General features: G+C 38.3%; 1 protein-coding gene and 1 non-coding gene across 5 annotated transcripts in view; one reads left to right on the forward strand and one right to left on the reverse strand.

The window, feature by feature from the left end:
* The window catches only part of DIAPH2 (diaphanous related formin 2), an 824,692-nt gene that overhangs the window by 775,657 nt on the left and 23,670 nt on the right, over positions 1-25,365 (reverse strand). The gene's annotated exons all lie outside the window — the stretch shown is intronic.
* On the forward strand, positions 486-620 carry LOC130842759 (small nucleolar RNA SNORA70). Its single transcript, XR_009050552.1, has one exon. It is a non-coding gene; the product is annotated as a small nucleolar RNA SNORA70 (small nucleolar RNA).

Below are 25,365 nucleotides of genomic sequence, written 5' to 3' on the forward strand. Positions count from 1 at the left end.
TGGGTATATAATTAATAACCCAGTAGAAATATTTCATGAGCACAAAGGGTTGTCACAGAGGGTCAGGACAGACTTCCAAAAAAAGGGTCATGTTTATGGTAATGGTGCCATTTAGATTCCATTCATCCAGTTTTAAAACTTCCATGTCACCTTGGTCTCCTCCCTCTCCTCATTCCCTACATCCAAAGGGTTGTCAACTTCCATGGTGATCTTTCTGCAGTTTCTTCTTCATTCCCACACAAACCATCCCAGTTTAGAGTCTAATCACTGGCAGTAGCCGCCTAAGAATTACCTCTGCCACCATTCCCTCCTCATTGCCAAAGTCATCTTCTTAAAGCAAAGATCTGGTTCAACTAACCATCACATCACCTCTTCCCTAGATTTCTGTAAGAACCTCCTAACCTATCTCCCTTTTTCCACCTTTACCCTGCTATAGTTCATTCTGAACACACTGAGGAAGTGACACTATTAAAACCCAAGTCAGTTTGCAGCCAATTAAGCGATCTGTGCTCTTTTCCCCATGGGGGCCCAGTGCACAATGGCTGCAAACAGCAGCCTCCTCGGTAGTGTATGCAGCCTGTTGCCTGTGTGGATTGCCCTAAGAGACCCTGGAAACAGCTGTTTCCAGTGGACATTCGTGACTGGCATCCTGTCCCCAGTCTAGGCTCCAGACAGGTAAACGTGGTGCCTTTGGAAAGCCCCAGGGGCCAGTGGCTAGGGTCCACATTAGCCAAGTCATAATGTCCACCTACACCAAGCTGCAGAACAAGGAGCATGTGATTGAGGCCCTCCACAGGGCCAAGTGCAACTTCCCTGGTTGCCAGAAGATCCACATCTCCAAGAAGTGGGGATTTACTAAGTTTAATATGGATGGATTTGAAAACATGGTGGCAGAAAAGCGGCTCATTCCGGATGGTTGTGGGGTCAAATACATCTCTAATTGTGGCCCCCTGGACAAATGGCGGGCCCTGCACTCATGAGAGCCTTGGCGCTGTCCCCTCCTTACTCACATGCGCCAATAAATCCTACTTTCCTGTCAAAGAAAAGACAAGACAAGAAAAAGCTAAGGAAATCTGAATAAACCACGGACTTTAGCTGGGAAAAAAAAAAAACAGCCTAACTCAGATGATGTCACTCCTCTGCTCAAAACTTTTCAATGGCACCCTATTTTCACTCCCAGCGAAAGTCAAAATCCTTACAATAGCCTGCAAGGCCCTATGGAGCTGCACTCTCTTCATATCCCTCTGACCTCATCTCCTACTACAGTTCCTTTAACTCACTCAGCTCCAGTCACAGCAACCACCTCACTGTTCCCCAATAAGGCAATAAGCCACATATACTGTCTCTTCCCTCTGCCTAGAACGCCCCTTTCCGTTATCCATATGGTTCCCTCCGTCACTTCTTCCCCTTTCAAGTCCTTGCTCAGGGAGACCTACTCTGTCCATCCTAATTAAATGGGAACACCCACCTCCTCCACACACTCCTGACCTGCTTTACCATGCTCTGCTTTTCCTTTTTTCAATAGAACTTACTACAGTTTCACATAGCCTATAATTTATTTTTGTTTGTTTCTCCCATTAAAAATGTGAGCTCCAATGAACGTTGGGGTGCATGTGTCTTTTTGAATTATGGTCTTCTCTGGGTATATGCCCAGTAGTGGGATTGCTGGGTCATATGGTAGTTCTATTTTTAGTTTTATGAGGAAGCAATCTAAATGTCCATCAACAGAGGAATGGATAAAGAAGATGTGGTACATATATACAATGGAATATTACTCAGCCGTAAAAAGGAAAGAAATTGGGACATCTGTAGAGACATGGATGGACCTAGAGACTGTCATTCAGAGTGAAGTAAGTCAGAAAGAGAAAAACAAATACCGTATATTAACGCATATATGTGTAATATAGAAAAATGGTACAGATCAACCAGTTTGCAAGGCAGAAATAGAGACACAGATGTAGAGAACAAACATATGGACACCAAGGGGAAAGCGGGGGTGGGGGTGGTTGGGGTGGGATGAATTGGGAGACTGGGATTGCCATAGATACACTACTAATAAGAAAAAAATATCAAATTGTACACTTTAAATATATGCAGTTTATTGTATGTCAATTATATCTCAATAAAAGTCCTTAAAAAAACTGTGTGCTCTATGAGAACTGAGATTTTCATCTGTTTGGTTCAGGGATATACCCCTAATGCCTAGAGCAGTGCCTGGCACACAGAATGCAATAAAAAAAACTATGAATGACTACTGCTTGCCCATCTGTATTCAATGGCTCCTGATGACCTACAGAATAAACATTAATATCCTTAACAGGGCATGCAAAGCCCTGTATTATTCAGCCCTAGGCTACCTTTTATGTCTTCCCTTATGATCTATATGGTAGGGAAAAATGGAAATCCTTTTCCCACCACATGCCTCATTATGTCCTATTTGTGTACCCACTCTTCCCTCTACTGGAATGCACATCCAGTTAGGTACATTTCTATTTCTAGAGCTTCCCTTGAGTTTAAAGTATGGTTACTGATAAACCAAATGTGGACCCCTAGTCAAAAATGGAGGAGAATTATGCTTCGTTTAGTGTCTTCTTAAAGACCTTTTTTCCTAAAAGGCATCTTCAAGAATGATAGAGCACCTTAAGACAAAGAGGAAATTATATTCATATAAAAAATTATCCCAATTATTTGTGATAGAGAACCATAAAGAAAAACACTTCACTTATGATTTATTGATCATAAGCTTCATTAAACTACAGAGTGTATATCCTGTATAACTATGCACATTTGACCAATATGGATATTTTTCTCACAGATTTCCCTCACGTAAAACTCTGCTTTCATAAATAGCTCCTTGATACCATTACTTAGAACTCTACAACTGGGACTTCCCTGGTGGTGCTGTGGTTGAGAAGCTGCCTGTCAATGCAGAGGACACAGGTTTGATCCCTGGTCCTGGAAGATCCCTCATGCTGCGGAGCAAGTAAGCCCATGTGCCACAACTACTGAGCCTGCATGCCACAACTACTGAGCCCTCATGCCACAACTACTGAAGCCCATACACCTAGAGTCCGTGCTCCGCAGCAAGAGATGTCACACCACAATGAGAAGCCTGCGCACCACAACAAAGAGTAGCCCTCGCTCACCGCAACTAGAGAAAGCCCACGCATAGCAACGAAGACTAATGCAGCCAATAAATAAATAAATTTATTTTAAAAAAAGAACTCTGCAACTCTTCAGAAAAAAGAGACAAATGAAGTCTATTGAAAAGAAAAATCTTTAAGGATATTTGAAGAGTTTGAGTTTAGCAGGAGGCAATTTTTAGCCACTGCACATTAAAAAGACATTGAGATAATTATATAAATTACACAAATTATCTGCAATAGAAAATAAATTATTTCTGCCCCACAACTGTCTTTATACATTAGTCAAAAAAAGAGAAAGGTACAAATGGAGAACAATAACAAAAACACCACTGACATGAAAAAAGTTCAGAGACCTATAAAGAGCTATCTCTTTGACAAAATTAAATCACTGTCATTTTTATGTGAATTGACCTTTAAAACATTTTTAAATGGTTGTATTAAAATACAGTCTCATTTATAATGATGTTCTACAGGGACAAGCTCTCAAATTTTACCTGAATGTAATTTATACAGGTGCATGCATCTCTCTCTCTCAGACACCACTTGCAAGCAGACATTATGGATTTTACTACTGGGTACAAACTATAGAGTTACTATGGAGTTAACATAACAACAACAACAAAGTGACCAAAAAAAAATGCTTATTAGAATCACACCCCTAAATTAAAAGCACTGATTAAAGTCATTTTAGTAAGTTTTTATTGTGCAAATCTAACGACAATGGTCATTAAGATGAGGGCATATTACACCAATAAGTACAGCGACCATGTATTTTCATTAAAATCAACTCTAGAAAAGCAATACACTTGTGAATTAGTCAAGCAATTAGAGTTTATTAAATTTCATTTATGATCAGTTATATTAAATATAACTTACTACAGTACTCTATGAGTACTGCATAATTGTAAAAGTTTCACTCCAGAGTCTCAACCCCTTAAGAATAAGAGAAGTGGACGATTTACTTATAAACTCTAATGCTGAAGTTCTGATTGAAATGTAGGAGTCATTATTGCAAGAAAATTAAGTTTTAATTTTCTCAATCAGGCAGAAATTAACAAAAACAGCAAGATGTAAAGATTCAACTCTCTTATGGCTAATGTTACATGGTAATACAATGTTTTTTTGTTTTTTTTTATAAATTTATTTATTTATTTATTTTATTGGCTGTGTTGGGTCTTTTTTGCTGTGCGCGGGCTTTCTTTTTCTTAGTTGCTGTGAGTGGGGGCTACACTTTGTTGCAGTGCGCGGGCTCCTCATTGCTGTGGCTTCTCTAGTTGCAGAGCACGGGCTCTAGGTGCGTGGGCTTCAGTAGTTGCAGCACATGGGCTCAATAGTTGTGGCTCACGGGCTCTAGAGCTCAGGCTCAGTAATTGTGGCGCACGGGCTTAGTTGCTCCACGGCACGTGGGATCTTCCTGGAAAAGGGAATGAACCCGTGTCTCCTGCACTGGCAGGTGGATTCTCAACCACTGCGCCACCTAGGAAGCCCGGTAATTCAATGTTTTATAAACATCTTGCAATTGTCCTAGTACCACGGAAATTGGACAACTAAATTGTATATAATTCAAAAGTCTTACCACCAACTCAAACACTTAGCCACACTATTTGACTATTTTCTTCTCTTTTAGAGAAAATAAGTTGGCCATTACAATAAAGATCAAGGGTCAATGATTCACCCAGCTTAAGTTTCTTAATCCCTAAGTAGGGCAGGGCAATATGATATAAAAAAGCATGTTCAATTCAACTGAGCAAATATTTGAGCATCTACCATGCAGCTGTTCAGTGCCGGGCACTAGGAATACAATCATAAACAAGATAAGCATGAGCCTTACAGAAGTTGTAGTCTAACTGAAGATTAGATGAATGAAAGAACAATCACACTAGAGAAATCCTGAGAGCGTTGATTGGGTGGTACTCTATTATAACTTCCATATACTTTCCAAGTAAGAAAGGCCTTTAAGAAAGGCCATCCATCTCAACCACTGATCCAGGGTTTGAAATCTCTAGATGACATCCCTGACCAATACTTATTCAGATCAGCAGCAGTCACAGAAGGAAGTAATTATTCTTCAAAGCGCTGCCTTTCAACTTTTCAGATCCTGGATTCACCCTGAACTTTACAAATTAGTAAGACCAATCAAGACAATTCAAGGCTATTTAACCACCTGGCAACCAAGCTGAACATTCTGTTCAGCCATTCAAATTCCTTACTATAAAGGTTGTTTTAGCTGAGTACCTCTCTGCTGTGCTTGTTTCACCAAGAAAGGTATACATAATCTGATTTTTAGAACTGAGATCAACGTAGATAGAGGTTTGATTCTAGAAAGAAAGGAGGAAAAAAAATTTTGGCTTTCAAAACTATTGAACTATTACTGCCTGTATTTAAAATTACTCCAAAACATTCTTTCATCTTTCTAACAGTAAGGGGCATTTTCAGACACCCACATGTCCTCTTAGGCACTGTGTTCTTCCACCACCATTAGCATTTACGAATAGATGATAGATCAGCTGGTAGTGTGCTAGGCACTGGGATTTAAGGAGACACGGACCTGACCTCAAAGGGCAAAAGCCTAAAAGTTGAGAAGATGAAGTTACAGGCATTAAGCTCCAATTCTCCACCTCACTTTGCTATTGTGAGCATCTCAAACTGTCCATTTCATCATTTTAATAGAGCAATACTTTTCTATTTTGTTACCAAAAGGACACCGCCTCAGAAGTGCTGTCAAATCAAAAGCCTCAAATTTTAACCCACCAGAGCTCTTGGCTATGACAAATCATAATTCTTTCCACCATTTTTACAACAAGAAAAAAATTCCTTTTGGGATTTGCTTCTCAAGATGCTCTTTCAATATGAAGAACAAAATGTGTATTTACCAGAAATCAAATATGACATAGCACTATAGGGCTTCAGTTTTCTTCATGAAGCAAAAAGACCATGTTAGTTCACTGGATAAGTTTCAGAAATCTGTCACAAGTTCTTCTCAAGCTTAAGTTAATTGTCTTGCCATGAACTTCAATCTTTAGCTGCCAAGAGGTGTGTCTATGATATGGGAATCCAGCTGTCTCTTCTGTGTAACAAGAATGTTCAGCTTAAGGACTAGGGGTGAAGCGTTCAAGAAAAACATGTTTTGGAAACAAACTTATGGTTACCAAAGGGGAAAGGTGGGGGGTGGGGGAGATAAACTAGGAGTTTGGGATTAACAGATACAAACTACTATACACAAAATAGATAAGCAACAAGGACCTACTGTACAGCACAGGGAACTATATTCACTGTCTTGTAATAACCTATGCAGGAAAAGAATCTGAAAAAGAATACATATATGTATGTACAACTGAATCAGCACAACACTGTAAAGCAACTACACTCCAATAAAAATTTAAAAAAAAGAAAGAAAAAACCTAAATCACTTTGCTGTACACCAGAAACTAATGCAACGTTGTAAATCAACTATACCTCTATCAAAAGACATTAATATAGAAATAAAAGCATTTTTTAAAGAAACGTATGTTTGCCACTCAGGTCTTAAAAAACTTCATGCTAATGAATTGAAGGAAGTCACTTAGTAACTGAATTAATCAGAAACAACTGCAGAAATAATCCAGGTTTTTCGAGTAGTAACTTCTTCTCTAGGTACTGAACCATTTCAAGTGGGAAAACTGTTGGGACATGAAAGTTCCTTCTTATTGTATGAATAAAAAGCAACAGAGGGCTTCCCTGGTTGCACAGTGGTTAAGAATATGCCTGCCAATGCAGGGAACACAGGTTCGATCCCTGGGCCGGGAAGATCCCACATGCTGCGGAGCAACTAAGCCCATGTGCCACAACTACTGAGCCTGCATGCCACAACTACTGAAACCCACGTGCTGCAACTACTGAAGCCCACACGCCTAGAGCCTGGGCTCCGCAACAAGAGAAGTCATCGCAATGAGAAACCCTCGCATCACATCAAAGAGTAGCCCCCACTCACCACAACTAGAGAAAGCCCGTGTGCAGCAACAAAGACCCAACGTAGCCATAAATAAATAAATAAATAAATAGATCTTTAAGAGAGAGAGAGAAATTGTTAAAAAAAAAAAAAAAAGCAAAGAATAAACAGAAATGAAAAGAAAGCCAGCTTTGCCCAGCACAGTACTTTGTACATAATAGATACTCTTAGATTAATGAGTTAGCCAAGTGGGGCTTAATATTGAATAAATAAATTTTTACCTTCTCTGTTTTTAAAAAAAGACAGATGTCTCCAGCAAACATTAATGTTTGAGAACCCATCACAGGCTCAGCACTTTGTGGCACAGAGAAGTTTAAGATGCGATTCTGCCCTTAAGGCATTTACAATCTAACCAGGGAGTGAAAACACAGAGGAGATTCTGAGGTATGTTCCTCTTCTTCTTCTTCTTCCTCCTCCTCCTCCCCCTCCTTTCTCCTCCTTGAGGACTATCACATGTCCTGTCTATTTTCATAGCAGAACCACTACCTGAAATTATCTGTTCACTTATCTATTGACTTATTTATGTTCTAGCTTCTAGAAAACAAGTTCCCTAACAGTAGAGCCCTTAATTTTCCTCTCTGAATCACTTTTGGATCTCTAACACTTAGAACAGTAACTGGCACATCATACCTGTTCAAATATTTGGTGAATAAATTAAGTATAATAGGAATTCAAAGAAAAAATAAATATAGCTTCATTAAGAAACTATAAAGAATTGTACCCTGATTGCTGGGTAGGATTTGAATAGCCAGAAAGAGAGGAAGAAAAGGAAGTGATACAGGGAGCAGTGTTAACATTTTACTTTAGGGAAGCAGCCTTAGGAAACAAAGGGTTCAAGCTAGAGGGTATTAAATTTTGAATATGTAGGGTGGTGTGGGTGAAAAATGTCACCTGTCAGATCAGTAAACAAAGGATGTTGCAGCCATCAAGCCTTCAGCCACTACAGCCACCCCCAATGCACCCTCAGGGGATTCAAGATGGAGAAAAGCAGGATACTGGCCCTAGATAGCTAAGGTGCGTATGGAAGGAATGATTTCAATGAGCCCAGACTCTTGCATCCTCCCATACCTAGAGAAGTGCTAAATTCATTAACTTGAGATGTCTGGTTTTCTTTAATTAACAGTAATCTTTTGATGTTCTGACCACCTGGTTTTTGTTGCAAAACTCCTATGTATCCCGGCTTTCTCCCTTACCTCTTTGGAGCAGTCCCTCAGAGCGATCTGAGAGGCTGTCTTCCGAGCTTAAGTCCTCAGAAATTACACCCAATAAGACATAATTCTCAACTTTTAGGTTGTACATTTTTTTTCAGCTGACAGTGGGGACAGACTACAGTCTTGAAAACCACAAGAAATAGTCTAGACTAAGTCTGACAACCATTGAGGGTCCTTTTGAGTTCCTGATTCAGAGAGACACGGAGAAGGTGGAATTTTAGAAAGATGACTTCGGGTGGTACAGGTCTACAATCTCTTATCTGAAACCCTTGAAACCAGATGTGTTTTGGAATTCAGAGTACTTTATGTTTTAGAGAGGAATATGATATGTGTACCATATATTACAAAACATACCCAGCGGGATCTGGGCTGGCACCATAAATCAAATGCATTCTAGGTGAACAGGAAAACATGAATACTCCACAAAACAGGATAAGTAAAGATTGTACATAGCCTCAAGCCAGGCTGGGTTTGGGGCCAAATGATAAAATTCTGTTTTCAGAGCTTTCAGATTTTAGCATATCAGAGAAGGGTTGTAGGCTGTAATATTCAGGATAGATAGAGGACGGAATCAAAGGCTAAAAAGGCAGCTTCCAGAGATAAGCAAGTTTGATCTATTCTACCTAAATACTAGCCACCATTTACTGAGCATTTATTATATGTTGGGCACTATGCTAAGAGCTTTACATGCGTGGCTCCATTTAAATCCTCACAACAATCCTATGATACAGGAATTTACTGTTCTATTTGGGAGGTCAGGAAATCAAGGTTTGCAGTCATTAAGTCATTTACCTAAATGCACAAAGATAATGAATTACACAGTTGGGATTGGCATTTAGGTCTGAGTAGAAGCCAAGCTCTAAAACCTCTACCTACATTATGAAATCTGTCCTCACCATACATAACAGTACTGGTTAGAGTGCAAATTCTTTTTCAGTCTTGGCCTTTCCATGTAGACTTTGCTTCGAGCGCTCACTCCACGCCCCCTCCTTCTTCTCTGGCCATCTCCTGCTCACCCTTTCTGGTCTCAGCTGAGCTGAAGTTGGTCCTGTTACAGTCTCCCATGGTTCCTGACTTCTCCTTTTAGAACACATTCCAATTATCAAATTATAATTCTCTATCGATGCTGGGCTTCCCTGCTATACTGTAAACTCACCGCAGTGAGGACTAGGTCTCTCTTGGTCCCCACTGTGTCCTCAGTATGTTGCACTGTTTCCGGCACAGAGTTGCACTCAAACCTGTCATGATTTACTGAATTGGAGATGCAAACACAAGAGGAAGGGAGGGAGAGAGAGAGAGAGAGATCGATCCATTTGTGAGGTGATGTGACCTTAGACTATGATTGTAGCAATAGGAGTAGAGAGAAGGTAGTTACTATATATAATTTTGTTTAAAATTATGCATGTTATTGAAGCAACTATATCCAGACATATGATTGTTGCCTGTATTAAACAGGGTAATTTAAAATCTGTTGTTGTGATTACTATCTTTCTAACACACAAATAACCTCTAAATGGCTATGATTATCACTCTGGAGATATTTCACCTCACAATGACTTGCCATGTATCTACTTTAAGTAGCTTTCATAAATAACCACATCATTTAGTTTCCTGATGTCGCTGCAAAATTAATCTGACAAAACAAAATAATGCACTCCTCTAAAGATTCAAGAGTATCAATCGCCTAAAACTGAAAATTATACCTGAGTTGTGAATAAGGTATTATTACAACACACTTTTTATAGGAAAAGATAACTAAAGTCAACCAATGATTTAATTTCACTATTAGCACTTTTAACGAATATTCCTGAATTGCAAACAATACCCACTTCAGGAACAGGCTGTGGTCTAAAAGTTCAACTGTGAGGCAGTTATTCAGCTCCTCCAGGTTTCCAAAGGTGCAACTAGTAAAAATGGCTTCCAAAGTAAAAGCGGACAACCTTCTCGCCACAGAAAACAAAAATAGTTTATTTGGACTCATACAGGAAGGATGTTTAAAATAACTAATTATAACAAATATGGAACACTTCAACACTTGAGCAAAACATGATTATATGGCAGACCAAAATGATTTAAAATTTCAGAAAACTTCAAAGGATCTTTTGAAGAACTTACGATTCGCAAAACATGATCAAATTTGGGAAACTTCATTTTTTCCCCCACTGGCTTCAGACTCTATGCTGATTACTGATAACTCCCTTTAAAACTTCTGTTCCTTAAATGGTATTTTCCTTAGTTTCCATTTAGATAAGGAATTCTATCTGAAGATAGTGACAGAAATTCTGTCAAAGTAAAATAACACACTGCAGAAAAATTTCATTTATGTCACTCTGTTTTACAAATATTATCATAACAAACTAACAGGCAGTTTTAAATTCTTGACTTTTTTTGTGATTTTAGGCAAAGGAACAATTGTATTAGTGTTTATTCTGATCGGCCTCAAATTTCTTCCACTCTAACAGTGTTTTTCACAATGGACTCTTCATGTTTTGAATTAACTGAGGTGGAGTTAAGAACTACAACTATTAAACAACAAGGTCCCACTGTATAGCACAGGGAACTGTAGTCAATATCCTGTGATAAACCATAATGGAAAAGAATACGAAAAAGAATATATGTGTGTGTGTGTGTGTGTGTGTGTGTGTGTGTAGTAAGTCCCCTACATATGAACCTTCAAGTTGCAAACTTTCAAAGGTGCAAACATGCGTTCGCATGTCCAATCACGTAAGTTAGTTCCCGTGTCTGGCGTACACTGTCACGTGCGTGCGTCCTCTATAAGTGGTTGTGCTTTTGTGTACTTTACTGTACAGTACTGTACAGAGTACAGTAGTACAATATCTTTATTTCAAGCCCAGGATATCTGGAAGCAAGCATAAAAGCAGCGGTATATAGCCAATTGTTACTTGGCTAACTTTGCTGGACCTACAAACAAACTGGACTTACAAATGCACTCTCAAAACAGAGCTCGTTTGTATGTAGGAAACTTTATATATATATATATATATATATATATATATATATACTGTATATATGGGTTGACCAAAAAAGTAAGTTAATTCGGGTTTTTCCATAACATCTTATGGAAAAACACAAATGAACTTTTTGGGCCAACCATAATTAACAGAACATTGTAAGTCAACTATAAATAAAATAATAAAAACAACTACAACTATAAAACTAAACTAAACTAGCAACTATACTTAGCCTCTAAAGCCTTGTACATAACGTATAATCACTTTATCAATTACAACATAAAAAGTGATTAACTGTATGTCCCTTTGCCTGAAAAAGTATAGGCAATTCAAAAACCACCATAATGGCCTTACACATGTACAGCTCAAAGCAGATGATTCAAACTTTCGTCTTTTTTTAATATTGCAAAATCACAGACATTTTTTCAGTCGAATGATTTTGATGGTAAAAACTGCTCTTTTTTTCCCTTTTCACCTAGACTTTAAGACAACACTGGTGTCTCCTATCCATCAATATGTTGATCACATGTTGCACAGAGCTGGAAAATATGATGGGGCTATTAACCTCTTCTGCAATTCTTTGACTTTACTGACACCAACAAAAGCCGCTGACCACCAAAATCCAGTTCTTTCCTGAGGGTGCATAAAAACCAATAAGAGATACATACACAGCTTTTCACATAATACTCCAGCCATCTTAAACTTGCCAATAACACTCAGATATCAATGAGAGGTGCCCTTTGATAAAACAAAGTCTAAGTTACACAGGGTAATTTGAGAAGTTCTGAACTTATTTTAAGAACATCTGTTCAAATTCCTATCTTCCTCACTATTGAGTAATTTGGTTTTATAACAGGTTAGTCAATTAGAGATTGGGAAGACAGAGAAATGTTACTAAGCAACTGACAGAGAGATTTATAATTAGTAGATCACTGAAATACAAATATAGATGTGCTTTAAGATTTATAGAATTTCTCTTACTGTATTGTCATGAGTTCTAGCCCCAAATTAATGAGCCAGCATCAACATCGTAGCCAGGTTTTTTACAAAATTCCTTGAGTTCTCTTCAAGTATCATTCTATTTGCTAACAATGTCATACTTATTTTTAACAAAATTACTTATTTAATGGCCACATCATCAATATTGTCGAAGTTTTGGACACACACGGGCCCTTTATAGCCCTGAAGCAACAAACAGACTCAGTTCTGCTGCTATATTTTGCTACAGAGACAAAGTTCCCAATGATGGTTGAATTCCCAACTCAGTTTACAACTCTTATTTCATCTATAATACACTTTCAGATTAGCACTATTAGTAGTATTCCAACTGCATCCTCCTTTGAAACATTTTCTGTAGAAAATATACATTCTAACCCAGGATATGCAAAACTTGGTTTTCCCTTCCTGCAGGCAGGGCTGGCTACTCTAGGGATGGTACATAAGGGGACAGAAGAGAGACAACTGGCCACTTATTTCAGTGTAAGAGTTTAGAGAGTAACACAGGAGAGTATCAAGCTCCTGGGGTATCTTAACTGGGAAACAGAGAGCAATATACACTCCCTTCCATTTAAAAAAAATTGTCCTGGAATCTAAATCTCTTCATCAAGACTGCCTCTAGAGTACTTACAGCGCATCTATTCAGGCATTTAACTACAAACTTTATGTACCAAGTTGAAAAGTCTCTCCATTTTCAGATATCCACTGAGTTCTTAATATCTCAAATTTCACAAACTGTGCACACGTGCCTTCCTAGGAGAGTTTTTAAATAGCAACCACTTATTTTAGGAAGGTACTAGAATGACCTCCTCCCTTTCTAGTAAAAACAATAATATGCTAAGAGAAGCATTTTGTTTTACATGAAATGCAGAAATGAAACTTTATGTAGGCCCAAAGCTGCAAATAGTGACTAAACATGAACATGTAAGCCACAGATATTGAAAGGGAGGCAAAGTTTTAAAACTCAAAAGGCAATGAAACGTGAGGTCTGCCAACGATGCTGAGTGCTTGCCTCAGCGAGAGTACACTTTAAACACCCTGAAACATCACAAAAGTGGTATCTTCTCTTTTTTGTAATTCCTAGAAGGTATCTTTCTTGATTCACTCCCAAGGTCTCAGTTCACACCTTGATTATAGCATTTTATCAAAGCATGTAATTCCCCACTAGAGAGTATGAATTTCCTAAGATAGGGACTGGCTCTTAAATAGTTTGGAGTATGTGGTATAAATGGGTAAAAGATAGCCTCTGTATATTGGCCCTCTGTTGTCTACCTCTTTACAGCAGCTAAGACCATTAAAAGTCCACAGGTGCCAAACGCAAATGTCTACCTATCCAATTGTTTTAAATAGCACCCCAATAAGCAGATTTTTCTGCCATTAGGGCCTGCCTGGTTTGCATACACTGTGAAACTACACCCAACATCTGCTGGCCAAAGATAAAAGAATTCCTGTAGCTATAAAAGCCCCAATCACTGCTGTCCTATGGAGCTCTCTGACCCAAAGACTCCACATGGTGCTGCTGAGGGACATTATCTAGACACATATGCTCTGCTCCTGATCCTCCTCACCCCAAGGTGTTCCCTTGCCCTCCTTCCCTTCTGGGTAGTGAGTGACTCTCTGCTGTTGTCTCTGGAAAGGTCTCAGGCTATGAGGGGGCTTCCCTCACCTGCAAATCTGCTAAAGCATCACCCAAATAAAGCTCACTGTGTACTACTGTCATCTTGTGGTCATCTCTTTTTTCCTTGATCAGCGCCCAAATCCCTCAAATTCATTATACAATACCTAGCTAACAGGCCTTGGAGCAGCTACACATTTCTTAAATGACTTACTGAAAGCTGGTAATTTCTCAATTTAAATAGGATCTCTCTCAGGTTTGATAACAGCCGTTCCCAGCACTGGAACAGTCCATCACCCAGAGAAACTCTGAGACAGAACACTGGTGGGCACAAGGCTGAAATGGTAAAAGAGGAGAAGGGACAGGAAGCCATAATATGGATGCCAACAACAAAACTGTAATTATAATTATCATTTATTGTGGGTTAACTATGTTCCAGCTATCATACTAAGCATGTTTACATATATTTTAAGATTTAATTTATGCAGCAACCCTTAACGTACATTCCATCATTTATCCCCATTTTACAAATGAGCAACCTGAGGCTTATAGATATAATGTAACTTAATCATGGCTCATAGATGTTAAAAGATGGAAGCGAGATAATCCAGATTTGTTATTTTCCGAAGTCAATGCTCTTAAACAATATAAAGATCACATATCACAGCAATAAGAGCACCTAAGAACTCGATGACAGCTAAAGAAATATCAGTAGCCAAAGAAAAAAACGGGGCTGATCTTAGAAAAGAGAGTAGATAATAGGCATTTAGGGACACCATAGGCCACTCAGCTAGAGGGCAAGAGGGTAAGGGGTTAGGAAGTTAGTAACCAAAGAGAACAATGTAGAAGAATTTTAAAACCAAGAAAGTAAATCTACAGAGAAAAATCCAGATGGGAGCAAAGGAGTAACATCACCCTAAAGAAAGTGAAATTAACAGCTAACCTTCAAAACACAGTCATAACATTTACCTAAACATATCCTAAGAAATATCTGTAATCTCTATGGTTTCCACTGACCAACCAGACTAGCTGATTAAGTTTACCCACATCCCTACCTATGAGGCCAACAAAAAAATGCATGTGTGTTGAAGGGTGAGGTGACCATTCAGGAAGGTATTATTATATATACACACCTCTGGAAGTTACATATTCAGAGACCCTGGGGCTTTGCTGGAAAGTGACCTCCCCCCTCGCCCTAGTTAACTGGTTGCTTGTTAGGTGGGGGAACAAAATAACAAGAAATAGGAAGTTTATTTTTTAAAAAAATCAATGTTTAAATACACTGTAAAATTTAATCTGAATTTTATAAAAACATAAATTAGAAACCAAAGAAAGGGACATTCGGGTCTCTCTTCCTCTTCTGCGTATATGGCTTCAAATTCTATCTTCTAATCCAACTGCTACAGTTCAAAGTGCAATATTTACATCCTGAGTCTATTACTGCTCCAGCTAGACAGCAACAAGTCCAAGAAATGCAATGGAAGGAAGAAGGGAGGGAGGGAAAGTGGGAAGGAGGGGGAAGAAATGAGAGGGAGGGGCAGGGACAGGGAAGAAGGGACAGAAATGAATGAGACTCTCTTTAACTGCCAGATTGTAGAGGTGACTATCTAACAAAGAATGGTGTTAATGAATCATGTGTATACCAAAAAGAAAAAACAAAACAAAACAAAGCTAGACCTAAAGAGAGACCATCACTACTCTTAGTGCTACTAATTAAGATTCATTGAGCACCTACTATGTGCCAGGCACTATTCTTAGTGCTTTGGTTTAATTAATTAATGCCCACAACAAACCTGTAATGCAGATATTAATATTATCCCCATTTTACTGAGTAGAAACTCGAGGGACACAGAACTTAAACAAAACCATTTTATAATATTCTCTGACCTGTATGCAGTGTTGCCATGCCAGCTAACAATATACCTTCAAAAGTAATTAGCAAACATAGAACTAGGGATGGTTTGATCCATCACAGTACAGATGGCAGCATCTTACCACCTTCGATAGTTGAAAACCAAGGGAACTTTTTCAATTGGCATCTTAGGTCATTTACATAGTTTACTTTCAGAACTCAAGCAAAGAGCTATGGAGCACAAAGGTCACATGCCTCCCTGATCACTCATATCAACTCAGCCGGTATGACTTAGCTTGTATATAAAAGCTATTGAATTTATTTTCTGACACCAGTAACACACAGACCTTTTCAGGTGTTCATTAGTCAGCACTTGACTAACCAACTGTAAAATACAAAACAGTCGGTACGCAACAAAAATGCACTCTGATGAGCACGTATGAGAAGATCTTTCCATGGTGTTTGCATTTAAAAAATATGGAAGGAAAACTTCATGAAATAAATGTTAATGATCTCTATAAAATGAATTCTTGGTTTGGATTTGCATTAAAAATGTTTATTCTCCTTATTTAAATGATATGGGGGAAAAAATTAGGTACTTCCATCTAACATAATAAACCCTACAGAGATTAAAAACCTTCCCAGTTTGTGCCTTCATCCCCCTAAATTTAGTTTCAGCAACAAGATGAGTATTTTAACTTAATCCCTCAAGGACTTGACACTTGGGACATAAGCTTTGGAGACAGTCAGCAATGAAGAATTCATTCTCTTTGACCTCGCTTTGTCAAACAGAAGCTTCCCTTGAATTCCAGAAAGAAGGTAGAACCACAAACTTCACAGTCTCACTAAATGGAGACAGGAGGGAGAAAACCAGTACAAAATGAGATCATATATTTAATATGCTACTAGTCTCTACATCCAACAGATTTTAACTAAATCATTATAAGGTACAGTTTCAAGGGAGGGGGAAAAAACCTGGAACTGAAAACAAATTGGAAAGGATTACTTCAGAAATATCCATTTATAACTGAGTGGTTTATTGCAAGCCCTCTAGAAGTATGTTTATCAGAAATAAAATCTGTCAAATTGGTGGGAAATTTTCTGCCAAAATCCATGTCGATGTGACCACACAGCACAAATGGAACATTTGTTCTTAGTGAACAGCAACTTGGATTTTCTTCTGCCTTCTCTTCTCCCTGTCAACATGACCGATCAGAATGTTCCAGCTTCAAGAATGTGCGAGGTTATACTAATAATCCCTAAATTATATTATGTACTTAAAAACATTCTTAAAAGGTTGTATTTGAATGTTTACAATAATCAATATCTTAAATATTGTGTGACAAGGCAAAACGCCAATGGCTGCTTACTAGAAAGACTGAGAAGTACACTCTCAGTCTCCTCAAGTATAAGTGATAAACTGTAAGGTTCTCCTTAGCACTAAAATTCTGCTTCTGTTTTAAGTTTCTAGTAAAAATATGATACATGCTTAAGCCGGAGACTTTGATGTGTGAACCCAGAAGGATAAAATTTTGACCAAGGCTGGAAAGTTTATTGTAATAAACAACCAGAAAGGAACAGATGTATCACATGACCAAGAAGAGAACACTTAGGAGGAAAAAAGTTTGGAAACTGGGAGAAGATTTATGTATACAATTTTTCTGAACTAATCCAGTTCAGTCAAGGAAGGAATTGCCAAACAACTATTGACCATATAAAAGGAGACTGCCTGACTGAGGAAAAGTAATTGTTGGGTAGGCACTTTTGACCTAAATCCAAGAGACTATATACCTGGAGATTAAGTAAAAAAGTTGCAAGGGATTGGTTAACATTCAGCCAAGACTGACCAGGTGCTGGGGTGGGGCGAGAGGTAGCAAAAAAGAGAACCATAAAAATCTCTATCACTTTAATTAGCTATGTCAAACTGGTTTGGTTTTTTTCAATGTGTCTAGGACTTCCAGTTCTGCCTAGATTTACCACCCTGCCTGAAACAACCAAAAAAAACCACAAAAAACAAAAACAAAACGGTGGGGGTGGGGGAGAGACAAATATTTCAAACAACGGTTTTCAAGACGCTAGATATCAGGCAAGAAGGTCTAGTGATCCCCCAAAGACAGTAAAAAAATGAGGCGAGCCCTACAATTGCCCCCACATACTGCCTGGAGAGAGTGGGTAGGTCGTGACTCAGGGAAGGGACCCAGGCAAAGCTCTACAGACCAGCCACCTGAGCTGAAGAAGTGAGAATCCAAGGAGACTAGACTGCTGGAGTTCACAAACGAGAAAGCTACACAGAGACAGAACTTAGCTGACCTATGGAGATCCACCCTGCGTGTTCAGCAGAGTGCTGATTGGTGCATGTATTTAAGAAAACTACCTAAGGATGGGAAAAGAAAGAACCATCCAAGAGGCTTAAAGAGAGGACATTGTCTGGCACTCACACAGAGCCAGGAATAAAACCTGTTTACACCAGCCAGACAGAAAAACCTCATAATTAACGAGGCATTGCGTAGAGCTCTCAGAAGGCTCTTGCTCAGTAGTAAGGGAATAATTAGCTCTAGACTAAACCTTGCTCTGATCTTGCCAAACAAATCTTAAAAGTGGGACCCAAAAGGATCAACCTGTTTCCAAGTAACTTAACTGCATCCCAGAACAATGCTCTAGAATAATTATAGCAATACAAAAATATTCACAATCCAACAAGGTAAAATTCACAAAGTCTGGCATCCAATCAAATACTGCCAAGCGTGCAAAAAAGCAGGAATGTATGACCTATAATGAAGAGAAAAAGAAAACTGATCTAGAACTGACACAGATGTTAAAAGTAACATGCAAGGGCGCTAAAAGTTATCTCTAAACTTGTATTCCATATGTTTCAAAAGTTAAGTAGAAGGACTTCCCTGGTGGCACAGTGGTTAAGAATCCGCCAGCCAATGCAGGGGACACAAGTTCGATCCCTGGTCTGGGACGATCCCATGTGCCACAGAGCAACTAAGCCTGTGTGCCACAACTACTGAGCCTGCACTCTAGAGCCCGCAAGCCACAACTACTGAGCCCACGTGCCACAACTACTGAAGCCTGCGTGCCTAGAGCCCATGCTCTGCAACAAGAGAAGCCATCACAATGAGAAGCCTGCGCACTGCAACTAAGAGTAGCCCCCACTCGCCACAACTAGAGAAAGCCTACACACAGCAACAAAGACCCAACGCAGCCAAAAAATAAATAAAAATTTTTTTTAAAGTCTACTTTAAAAAAAAAAAGTTAAGTAGAGATATGGCAGATTTAAAAGAGACCCAAATTGAACTTCTAGAGATGAAGATTGCAATGTCTGAGCAGAAAAATTCACTGGATAGGATTAATGGCAAAGTAGACATTGCAGTAGGAAAGATCAGTGCACTTGAAGACATACGCTGTAGAAACTATCCAAAATGAAAATAGAGAAAAAAGAAATAAAACAAATAAAAGTGAAAAGAGCATCAATAATACAAGGGACAATTTCAAGTAACCAAATATATGTGTTATTGAAGTCCCAAAGGAAAAGAGGGTGGGTGAATAACAAATATTTAAAGATATAATGGCTAAAAATGTTACAGATGTATTTTTTTAAAAAACTGTAAATCCACTGATCCAAAAAGCCCAATGAACCCCAGCACAAGAAACATGAAGAAAACTACACCAAGGCACATCTTAATCAAATTATTGAAAACTAGCGATAAAGAGAAAATATTAAAAGCAACTAGAGGGGGGGAAGAGGGAAAGACGTTACATAAAAGGATGGAAGAAGATAAACCATGCTAACACAAGTCAAAAGAAGGCTAGAGTAGGTATATTTTAATATCAGACAAAGTGGAATTCACAGCAAAAAATATTACCAAGGATAAAAAGGTCATTTCATAATGATAAAGGGGTCAATGAATCAGAAGGATATAACAATTCAAAAGTTTATGCCTGTAACAACAGAGCTTCAAAAGACATGAAGCAGAAACTGATAGAACTGCGAGGAGAAACAGACAAATCCACAATTATAGTCAGAGATTTCAATATCCCTCTCTCAATAATTGATAGAACAAGTTGACAGAAAATCAGCAAGAATATGGAAGAGTTGAACAACACTATCAATCAACTTGATCAGATTGACATTTTTAGAACATTCCACCCAACAACAGAATACACATTCTTCTCAACTGCACATGGTATATTTACCACAAAAAGTCTTAATAAATTTGAAAGTATTCAAGTCATACAAAGTTTATTCTCTGACCACAGTACAATTACATTAGAAATCAAAACCAAAGATTTCTGGAAATTCTCCAAATATCTGGAACAAAATACACTTCTAAATAACAGATGAGTCAAAGAAGAAAGCAAAAGAGAAATTAGAAAGTATTTTGAACTAAATGGAAAGAAAATCATGACATATCAGAATTTGTGGGATACCACAAAATCAGGAACTAGGGGGAAATTTATAACAAAAAATTTATATTAGAAAATAAGAGCGCTCTCTAATCAATGACCTCAGCTGCCACCTTAAACAAATAGGAAAAGAAAAGCAATTGAAACTCAAAGCAAGCAGAAGAAAGGAAATCAGAAAAGTCAAAATGGAAATCAATAAAATAGAAAAATATAGAAAAATTAATGAAAACAAAAGTTGTTTCTTTAAGAAGATCCATTAAACTGACTTTTAAAAAAAGAGAGAGACCTACCACACTACAGCTTCCACCAAAATCAACTGTACAGAAATGCTTTCAGAAAACTGAAGAAAATGCAAACCGACTCTTGGTTTGGGATGAAGGTGAAAGGGAGGGATTCACAAAGGACATAACCCCTTTGTGGGAGGGGGTGGATACATGTTCACTATCTTGATTGGGGTGATGGCTTCACAGTGTGCACATATGCAAAACTTGGCAAGATGTACACTTTAAATCTGTGTGGTTTGTCGTATGTCGATTATACTTCAATAAAGCTATTTAAATAGACATAGACAAAATAGGTAGATAGATAAAAGACTCTAAGTAACCAACTTATCTCCATTTACAAGGTATGAAAAAATAACAGGACTGAATTTATTCTTTAATATACTAGAATGTACATATTCAAACCACTTGCTCCCTTTCACATTTCATAAACTCTGATTACCATTGCAGGCACTCAAATATATGCCAGAGCCAGAGCAAAATATGACCTTGAACATGGCTTTCTATGTCTCTTATAAACTGGTTCTGAATATAGATCCCAAACATTCCAAAAGGCATTTAGAGAAAATGGTAGCAGCATCATTACAAAATAAAAACAAAACTCCTATCACCCAGGGTGACCACACTGGGACAACAACTGAACATATTTATAAGGATTTGTGGGCTTAATATATTATAGCCTTAGTTTATCATCTGAAATCTGAGATTTTTTTTTTTTTAACACTGTGACAGAATAGATTTTATACCCTAATCTGATGACTGAGTTTTACAGTGACCCAGTTCAAAGGAAAAGTACCCAAAATACAAAAAAGGGTCTAGGTTGTGCCTTTTGTTTTGGAGCCATGTCACAAGGCATTAAAAAAAAAAAGGCTTAATACAAAAGTAAAGAAAACAATGGACGCATCTTATGTTTATGAAGTAATTTCTATAAGATTCCTACTTTCGGTTATGTTTAAATACATACTGAGTAGCAGTCACTCCCTCAAACCCTCATCTTTTCTCATCAATAATCAAACATGAAGACACTCATTGTTAATTATGTATAAAACCTCTCGAAAAATACTCTGGCTTAGGTCATTGAAGCTTAAAATAGAAATAAACATGAGGCAAAGCATCACATTACATCTTATACATGCTCCACTTCCTCTTAACTATGACTGCTTAACTCCAATGATGACAGAGACTCAATCTTCACCGTTTAATCAATATTGCCATGTGAAAGCATATATAATCCAGCCAAAACAAGTGAAGTATTGCAATCAGTGTCCCTAGAGTGTGACTTTCAATGAGATTTGGCTCCATTAATAGCTTGCATCATTATTCAATAATTGTTGCCCTGAATTGAAAATCTGTTCTGAAATTCACTTTCAACTGCAAGGATACTGTGTTGCACAAAAGTGAATGATCCAAATGGATGCTTTGCTCCACAGATATTTTTTTTCAGGTTAAAGTATAATCAAATGATTATCAAAAATAAACTACAAGCAAGTATTAAGATTTAAGTTACATGTATTTTGTATTGTGCAGTATACATTTATCCTATAAGAATGCAAAGTTTTGTTTTTTTATATGCATTTTTTATGTATTTATTTATTTTGGCTGCACTGGGTCTTAGTTGCGGCACACAGGATCTTCACTGTAGCATGTTTAGTTGCAGCACATGGGATCTTTAGCTGCAGCATGCGGACTCTTAGTTGTGGCATGCGGGCTCTTAGCTGCAGCATGCGGGCTCTTAGTTGCAGCATGCGGGCTCTTAGTTGTGCCAGGTGGGCTTCGTAGTTGCGGCATGCATGTGGGATCTAGTTCCCTGGCCAGGGATCGAACCCGGGCCCCCTGCATTGGGAGTACGGAGTCTTACCCACTGGACCGCCAGGGAAGTCTCAAGAATGCAAGCAAAGTTTTAGTGTGGTGATTTTTATAAAACACACGGAGTTTTCCACTTCATGATTTACCCATTCATGGCACTTAAGAGAAGTCAGGAATTCTCTCTTGTTTAATAACAACACGCTTCTCCAAAAGAATTACCTAATAATTTTCTTTGCTTGGTCAACAGCCATTACAAATTAATTAGCTTGAAAACATGCTACTTTTAGTGCTAAACATAAACACACACAAGCATGTGTACCTATGTGTGGATATATACAGAGACACAGACTTTGGGGTTTAGAGAAGTTTTGTGGCTCATCTCCTCTGACATGAAGTTTCAAATGGTTTTGCCTATTTTTTCTGCAGTCCTCTAGGTAAAATTCTTCAAGCAAAATAAACTTGCCAAATCAAAACATAATTATCAATCATCATGGAAAAAGAACACTGATGCAATTTACTTATTTACTTATTCATTCATTCATTCAATATATACTTAATAAATACCTGCTAAATGCCAGACACTGTACTAGGTGCTAAAGATAAACTGGTGAGCAAATAAACAGGATCCATGCTTCCATACAGCTTACAAACTTGTGGGAAAGACGGACATTAAAGAATCACACACACTAACTTGTATTATGATAAGTGCTATGAAGAAGAGATACATGTGCTATGACAGCATGCAATGGGAAGAAATTACTGACTCAATGAGGTGATGAGAGAGAACTGAGCTGAGGTCTTAAGGAAGAGTAGGCGTTAACTAGAAAAGAAATGGGGGCGGTAGGAACAGCCCATGCAAAATTCTTGATATAGCCACTTTAGAAGACAGTTTGGCAGTTTCTTATAGAACTAAACATAACTAAACATACTCTTACCACTCCTTGGTATTTACCCAAAGGAGTTGACACTTATGTCCATACAAAAACCCGCACACAGATGTTTATAGAAGCTTTATTCATAATTGCCAAAACTTGGAAGCAACCTCAATGTCCCTCAGTAAGTAAAAGGATAAATAACCTCTGGTACATTCACACAATGGAATATCATTTAGCATTAAAAAGAAATGAGCTATCAAGCCATGAAAAGACATGGAGGAAATGTAAGGGCATATTACTTACATTACAGTGAAAGAAGCCAATCTGAAGAGGTGGCATGTTGCATGATTCCAACTCTATGACACTGTGGAAAAGGCAAAACTATGTAGACAGTAAAAAGTCCACTGGCTGCCAGGGAATGAAGCGGAGAAAGGGATAATAGATGGAGCACAGAGAATTTTTAGGGCAATGAAGCTATTCTGTATGACACTATAATGGGGGATACATGTCATTACACATTTGTCAAAATCCATGGAATATATAACACCAACAGTGAAGCTAATATAAACTATGGACTTTGGGTGATAAAGATGTGTCGATATAGGTTTCTCATTTGTAATAAATATACCACCCTGGTGAGGAGGTTGATAGAAGGGGAGGCTGTACATGTGTGGGGGTAGAGGGTATATGGGAACTCTCCATACTTTCTGTTCAATTTTACTGTGAATCTAAATCTGCCTTAAAAAAATAAATTCTGTTTTAAAATCAAATAAACACACACACAGTCCTTGAGGCAGGAGTGAGCTTGACATTGCTGCCAAGACCACTGATTGCAAAAAACTAAGGAGGACATGCTCTCAGAGTAAAGGAAATAAAAACAAAATTAGGAGAGAATGTGTGCACTGAAACAAACTCAATTTCAGGCTGTGAATTATTCCAGCTCGCCTTTATTATCTCTGCTCACATGTATGAGCTTTGAAACACGTATGCAGTGTGCACATGCACACACACAAGCATGTGAACAGGAACACAAACACACCCATACCACTCTTCACAGTAGGTAGCCAGACCAATTCAAAGATATGGGGCTTCCCCGGTGGCACACTGGTTGGGAGTCCGCCTGCCATTGCAGGGAATGTGGGTTCGATCCCTGGTCCAGGGAGAATCCACGTGCTGTGGAGCAGCTAAGCCTGTGCGCCACAACTGCTGAGCCTGTGCTCTAGAGCCTGCAAGCCACAACTGTGAGCCCACATGCTGCAACTGCTAAAGCCCACACACCTAGAGCCCGTGCTCCACAACAAGAGAAGCCACAGCAACGAGAGGCCCGCACACCACAGCGAAGAGTAGCCCTCGCTCTCCGCAACTAGAAAAAGCCTGTGCACAGCAGCAAAGACCCGATGCAGCCAAAAAATTAATTAATTTTTTAAAAAAAGATAAATGATCAGAAAGGGACTAAAAGAGAATCTATGCATAAAACGTGCAAAAAATCTAGATGGACTTCAGATGTTGTTCTTCAGTAGTCTCAAACAGATCACAGGTGATCATGTAAAAAGAGATCAAAGAAGGTATATTCTTAAGCCAGAAGAACTAAAAATAGGGATAGCGGTATTGTAATGATAAGCATGGAATGGTGAGAGGTGGCATGAGCTCAATCCTCTTCTATCATAGCAGGAAGTCAATAGATAATATCTAAAATAGATAAGGTAAGACAGAGCAGCATAAGCATACTACTTGCAGATAAGGAGCAAATTAGCAGACAAAACAGTTAAAAGGGATTGCTGCTGGTGAACAGCACTAGGGATGGAAAGAGATGGGGCATGAGATGGTTGCTGTTTATTACAAGCCTTTCTGTACCACTGACCTTAATTATACACATATACTATTTGGATAAATCTAAAATCCTTTTAAGAAAAAAAAAATCCTTTTTAAGAAAAAAAAAATTCTTTTAAGATCCTTTTAAGAAAAAAAAAAATGATGAAAGAAAAGGAGGAAGTAAAAACCACGCTGGGAGAGTTCTAGAAAGCAAAGATGAAAACATCATAAATAAAATCCACAAAGGAGGCAACAACAATAAAGGGAGTAAAACATTTGAAACACAAAGTTAGGGACAAGGTTGACAGGCTTAAGGAAGTCAAATAAAACAAAATTGCAACAAACAATATATCATGATTATAGAGAGGATGACAGACATGGAAAACAAAGGAGAGCCAGAC

The sequence above is a fragment of the Hippopotamus amphibius genome, chromosome X (genome assembly GCF_030028045.1).
Source record: "Hippopotamus amphibius kiboko isolate mHipAmp2 chromosome X, mHipAmp2.hap2, whole genome shotgun sequence".
NCBI classification, from domain to species: Eukaryota; Metazoa; Chordata; class Mammalia; order Artiodactyla; family Hippopotamidae; genus Hippopotamus; species Hippopotamus amphibius.